This window comes from Palaemon carinicauda, chromosome 5 (assembly GCF_036898095.1).
Source record: "Palaemon carinicauda isolate YSFRI2023 chromosome 5, ASM3689809v2, whole genome shotgun sequence".
Classification (NCBI taxonomy): Eukaryota; Metazoa; Arthropoda; class Malacostraca; order Decapoda; family Palaemonidae; genus Palaemon; species Palaemon carinicauda.
This window is the reverse complement of record NC_090729.1, coordinates 166,530,258-166,537,280: the sequence shown is the minus strand read 5'-3', so window position 1 is coordinate 166,537,280 and position 7,023 is coordinate 166,530,258. Positions and strand designations below refer to the sequence as shown.

General features: G+C 36.4%; 1 protein-coding gene across 1 annotated transcript in view; it reads right to left on the bottom strand.

The window, feature by feature from the left end:
- LOC137641582 (alkylglycerol monooxygenase-like) overlaps positions 1-2,549 on the bottom strand; it is a 35,542-nt gene extending 32,993 nt beyond the window's left edge. The window contains exon 1 of the mRNA XM_068374291.1: positions 2,430-2,549. The gene's annotated coding sequence lies outside the window, so the exon portion shown is untranslated. The remainder of the gene's footprint in view (positions 1-2,429) is intronic.
- Between the last annotated feature and the right edge of the window lie 4,474 nt (positions 2,550-7,023).

Here is a 7,023-nt window from a genome sequence, read left to right as displayed (position 1 = left end):
ATTATTAATAGTAGTAGTAGTAGTAGTAGTAGTAGTAGTAGTATTGTTATTATTATTAACATTATTATTATTATTACCTCCGCCAAGCGGCGGAGGTTATGTTTTCGGTTCGGTTTGTTTGTTTGTTTGTTTGTTTGTTTGTTTCTCTGTTTGTCTGTCTGTCTGTGGACAACGTAGAGGCCACATTTCTACACGGAATCACTTCAAACTTGGCCAAGTAGTTCCCCAATGTGTATGGAAGAACTGATTAAATTTTGGTCAAGGTCACCCCAAGGTCAAGGTCACAGGGGTCACTGGTGTCACTATGACATAAGTGGCCATATCAAGAGACAGAAATAAAGCACTGACTTTTGCATAAGCCAACAGGGAAGTCCTAGTCCAGGCGCAACCTACTTGAAAGTCGAAGTCACATCAATTCATGATTCTAGGACATATGGCGCTCTAGGTCACCTTGGCGGAGGTATGTCCTCTACGAGGACCATGTCCGCGTTCAGGACTTGCTCACTTGTTATTATTGTTATCATTCTCATTATCATTATTAAATTTTTATCATTATTATCTTCTAAGCTACATCCCTAAATGGAAATGCTGAATGTTATAATCCCAAGGGCTCCAATAGGGTAAAACAGCCCAGTGAGGAAAGGAAACAAGGAAATGGATAAACTAAAAGTAAAGTTTCCCGTTTACACATGGTCATCGTCTCCATCTAGATGTGTATTATTTAGGAACTTCGAAAAATTGAATGAATTAGCTGCTCTGTAGGGTAGTTACTGTAATTTTATTTGACCTCTGAAAATCAAGGTATTCAGCGCAAAAAAAAAAAAAAAAAAAAAAAAAAAACAATCATTGACCAGAAATGGTCAATGATACTATTATATCTTCGAGGCTAAACATGGAATATTTTTCTTCTTCTGCAGCCTCGTTCCTGCTTCCAGCTTGGATTGATTGATTGATTCTAGGTTGAACACTTCCGGTTTATGTGTCTTTGAACTTTGATGATGTATCATGTAACGCCAATTAAATTAGATAATCAGTCATCCATTTTTTATGTCGAAGCAGCTTTGGGCATATCCTTCTCGCTCCAAACATTCTCACCAATTTCTCATTTACATCGATACCAAGCCAAGTTACGCAATTTTTTTGTCGTTACTTATATGTCTATTTCAGTGGTTTCTTTTCTTCTCTATTGCTACTTTCGGAAATTTAAAATTGCCTAGATATTGATGTTTTATAATAAATATAACTTTTTCTTTGGGAAGGATGAGGTGGGGTCCAGTTGCCAAATCGCTCCCCCGTTAGGAAGTCTGCGGGACCCTATGCTAGGTTTGGTTGCAGAAGATAGGTTAATACGTATCCCTGTAAATCACTTATGGCCAACATTCAACATTCCCATATAAGTACAGAGTTGGCTTCATGTATTATTCAAGTTTTGCATTGGACTACAGTACATTAACTTACGACCCAATACTGAACATGGCCACTGCCGTCTCAATACACAAGACGGCAGTGACATGGCACGATATGCAAACAAACACTATTATTAATTATTCATAGCTGGATGGAAGTGGAATAAAAGAATGATTCTCAAATTAGCGAGAAAAACAATAAAAAAAATATTGTAAGTAATTTTGTACTTAATAAAAAATCTACCCGATCTTCAGCAGCCTCTTCTCTGGTAATTTTACATGGAGACTATTTGCAAACTTTTTATTTGTTATTTAGTTTTATATACTCCCTATTAGGCCACTATAAAACTATTTATCATATGTTTTTTAATTCATGCCTGTATGATGACTTGATGATGATAGTTGTTTTCACATTGAGGTTCAAGAAATTTGTTTTACATTTGTGGCCCCACGATTATCACCACGGATGTTCAAGAGGTCAGTGTTCCGACGGCCTCTTAAATTCATCGATGCCATCCCTCCCCCCCCCCCACACTATTTGCTAAACTTATCTGGTGGCATGAATGTTTATTGATTTACTAATTGTGTGATAGTCTAAATTTATTAAAAAGCTAATGTGAATTTTAAGAGCGAATCTAGATGAAACAATTTGAAGTTCCTTGTGTGAAACTCTGAAGTTTTCAAAATGTTACGCCCTTCATGAGTAATAGAACTGAAATAATTTTTCAGGGATATAATATGAAGTTATAAATTGATCACCATTTGTGTATGGATATATATTGTCTAAGCTTTCAGCAACTTTCTCCGGAACGGACGAGACATGTTTTGTGAGAACAAAACTGAAATAACTAAATACTCATCACCAAATCTAAGTTTGAAATCATTATTATTTCCTCTCTGTTCATATATCGTGTAAAATTACAGTAACAATTCTTTATAAAAGTTTATGACTGGATTATTTATTGCCTAATTTTATATATGAAAAAATTATAAAAGAGTGACAAATTAAGCTGTGGCACACACCTCACTGATTTATATCTGGTACGTGTTACACTTCTCCACTAGAGGACTCGCTCAGCCAGCTGCCCGCACAATGCATCAAGTGTCGAGTGGTTTAGCTTTCTGCGTCCTCGTCTCGCAGACCCCAAAGACCGACTAACGAGGAACGACGTCGACAGTCAAAATTCGGTTTTCCCCCCTCCCCCAACCCATTTTTTCAACCTTTCTGGAAGGCAAGGTTACACAAAGGCAAACACCTAAAATTCCAATTCCATTTGACTCTTAAACACTTCTTACTACTTTTCTTGCTTGGGTCTGCGTTGCACATCTTTTCCTATTTTGCCATCATCCGAAATATTTTCGTTTAAATACGTTTGTGATTCAATTGCTTTCAATATACCACCGTCCATGCAGAAATTCACCTCTCCATTTCCTTCCTTCTTAATTACCATCATGGTTTTACCCTTTCTTCACATTTGAACATACAGTATTTTTCTTCTAAGTGATTTCAAAAAATGTTCACTAACCTTTACATTCCCTATTCACTACTCCTAATTATAAAAATAAATAGATTTATGAAGAAATTATGTTGATCAATGTCGCATTGTAATAATAAATAAACTTAGCAGTAGAGGTCCACCAGAACCTCAAACTAGCAGAAACCGGAATTTTTATTTCACGTCTAAGCAGTTATCATAATGCTTACATTTCTCAACCCTATTTGCATTTATTTTTACTCTTGATATTTTTCTTCAACTAATCATTTACATAAACATGGAGTAGTTGGTAATATACTGTAATCTTTCAAGTTTAAAGGTTTAAAGGCAACTGATGAATGACAGAGGCAAGGGACAGTGACATTGCCCTATCAAGTAGGACAATGCCCTAGAGACTGACCATATACACATATTATCAGCGCCCAAGCCCCTCTCCACCCAAGCTAGTACCAAGGAGGGCCAGGCAATGGCTCATAATGACTCAGCAGATAGACCTATAGGTTCCCCCCAAATCCCCCCCTCCTTAGCTCACAAAAATGGTTAGGTTGCAGCGACCAAAGGAACTAACAAGTTTGAGCGAGACTCTAGCTCCAGTCTGGCGATCACCTGTCAGGGACGTTACCACATCAGCCACCAAAAGTACTATTATTTTATTGGAAATCTTGCAGGATAATGTTAACCAAAATTATAATGGCCATGAATTCAGATTTATTCAGTACTTTATCAACCAATGACAGAAATACCTAACTTGTTTATTTTCAATCATACACTGAAATCAAAATATGACTCATATCAAATTTATAATCAATGATATGTTGATATAAATTTTTATTCAAATTTACAATTTTATAGGCTGGAAAATTTTTATTTTTCATTAGGATGAAACTGAACCTATGACTGTATTGAACTAATTTACATTTATTTGCTTGGATCTGTGAGCTGAAATACAGGAAGGTTATGGTGGAGCAAAAGTTGTTCTGTAAGCTACGAGTTACGTAGGCATGAGAGTTCAGTACGTTGCCTGCTTACGAAAACAGGCTTTCAGAGTAGGCTGAAGTAGCAGGACAGAACTAATACTCTCTGGCAACTTTGTCTAATGCCAGAAAAATGGATGCAGAATCTTTTCAAAATTTTATTAGGTCCTTTTCAGCGATTGCAATATTAACATGCTTATAGATTTCAATAGCTATTTCAGTGAAACTTTCATATGGCCCTCTACTGCGTTGCCATTTCAACAATCTTCGTGCTGCTTGCACAATTATTATTATTATTATTATTATTATTATTATTATTATTATTACTGCTACTAGTACTACTAATACTACTTCTACTACTACTACTACTACTACTACTACTACTACTACTACTACTACTACTACAACTGATTATTATTATTATTATTATTATTATTATTATTATTATTATTATTATTATTATTATTATTATTATTACTTGCTAAGCTACAACCCTATTTGGAAAAACAGGATGCTATAAGGCCAGGGGCTTCAACAGGGAATATAGCCGAGTGAGGAAAGGAAATAAGGATACAAATAAACTATATAGGCTATAAGAAGTAATGAATAGCAATATAAGAATTCTTAAGATCAGTAACATTAAAATATGTTATATATAAACAATGAAGAGAGAATAGTGTATCTGAGACCTGAGTGTACACTCAAGTAAGAGAGCTCTAACCCAAGACAGTGCAAGACCATGGTACAGAGGCTATGACACTACCCAAGACTAGAGAACAATGGTTTGATTTCAGTGTCCTGCATTTCGTCGTCCACGTCTTCACTGTAGCAGCTCAGGAAGTCGCAATGAATTTCCTCATGTACGGAGTACATTGGACCTATTGGGAATTGAGTATTTTTTGTTAACAACGGTATCCTCTAGGTCCTCCTTTGTGTACATTGATAAGTTTATTGCTCCCGCTTCCCAGCTACATTTCTCCATATTGCTTCTAATTACATCTATAAATTAGAGCAGCCATGATTTTGCATTCTCCTTATCGCTCAAGGATTTCAGCTTATATATGGGACCCAAGAAAGTTATCGGTTCATAATTTTGTTCATTCAGAATACTATTTATTTTAGCACTGAATATTTTCTAGGAACTTCATATACTGGTACCGGTGCAACCCTACTTAGCAGAGAAAGAAATATTCTTAGGATATAACTACAAGCTTGATTTTTAAAATCTAAAGAGAAAATGAAAATGGGGCACATTTTATAAGGTTCACCAAACAATCTTGTTATTGGAGGTACTCTTTTCCAGCACAAGGACACCACAAATATACATAGACTTCACTATGTGGCAATTGCAAAAATCAAATAGATCACATATCCATTGATAAAGATAGGGGGTGATCTCTGAGAAAGGTAAGAAGCTATAGAGGTGTAGATATTGGAAGTGACCACCAGCTCTTCAATGCCACAATGAAATTAAAACTGAAAGCACCCGACAGAAATGTAAATAGAATATCTAGGTATGATACAACTAAGCTTGTAGAAGATGAGCACAGAGGAACCTTTGCAATTGAATGTAGGAATTGATTTGCAGTCTAAGAGACTTTTAGAGACAAAGAACAGGCAATTAGCGAAGAATATTGTGATATTAAGAACATATATCAGTCAGTTGGTAGTGAAGTTTTGAGAAATGCAGTTACAAGGATAAAATCATGGATATCAAATAATACTTGGGATACTATAAAAAGGAGACAAAAACCGGAATTGATTGTTGAAAGTTTTCGAGGAAGTAATAAAAGTTACAAGGTAAAGGATGCTAAGTATTCCAGTATTGACAGTGAAGTCAAAAGAAAAGCCACGAATGACAAGAGAATATTTAGACGGGAAAACTGATGAAGCTGACAAAGCTATGAATACAGGGAGTGGCTATGGTGTAAGAATTGCTCATATAATTATTAATGAAATGTACTGGGGCAAAGAAGAAGAAGCATATACCCATCAAAAGAGAAATGGATCTGTATAACAACAGTAGATGAAGAAAGACAACGTCGGATGGAGCACTAGTGAGGTCATGAATAGGAGGTATGAAAGGAATAATTTGATTAATATACCTGAAGCTGAGGAAGACCTTTTATTTGCAAATGAATGATTCAGTGTTTTTGAAGTCAAGCTATCATTAAAAAACTAAAGAGATGGAACGCCCCTGGATACGATGAAATAACTGATGATATGATTTTGGCCGGAAATGAATGACTCCCAGACTACTCCTTATCTCAGGACCAAAGGAAGGAGTATCAAGAAGTAAAGAGGAGCGTGCTGCAAGCGTATCAGATGACCCCTGAATATTATAATGAAAGATTCCAAAGTTTGAGGAAGGACGAGAAAATGGATTACACTTATAAGGTACGATGATGTCTTAAGAGATAGACAGAGGCTGCTAACGTGAGGGAGATGACTGATTTAGAAGAATTGTTAATACTAGAACAGTATCTACGAGGAATTCCTGAACATATTCGAATGTACTTGAGAGAGAGAGAGAGAGAGAGAGAGAGAGAGAGAGAGAGAGAGAGAGAGAGAGAGAGAGAGAGAGGTGAAGAAACTTGATAAAGCTGCTTCGCTGAGTGAAGATTATATCAGTCATAAACAATCCTCGGGCATGAAGTTTTAACCGTCGCTCCGATCAAGTGTCAAGTATTTGCTGAACCATGGAAACCAGTTCAGTAATAACTACGTGGACAAGTTCAACAGTTACAGCTGAAGTAGCACTGTTACTGTTCCTAATCAGAACGCGATAGTACCACAGCAACAATCGTCGAATCATCCTCCTTTAAGTATCGTGAAAGACGTACGCAAGGTTAATATTGTCTGTTTTAAGTGTGGCAAGAGAGGCCATATCAGCAAGGAATGTTGGTCAAATCAACCGAAAGCAGTCGCCCAAGTGATTAAGGATAATTCGACTTCACAGAATGCGAAGATGAAGAAACAATCAGGAAAGGTCAAAGAGGAAAATAAACCAGCCAACATTTACACGACGAACAAGACAAACCCAAACAGGGTGGATACCTTTAAACCAATATTTATGAAGGTATGTTAGCAACAATAGACGAGAGTGAGCGAACCCCGGTCAGGATATCGCACGACAAAGGTTGTAAC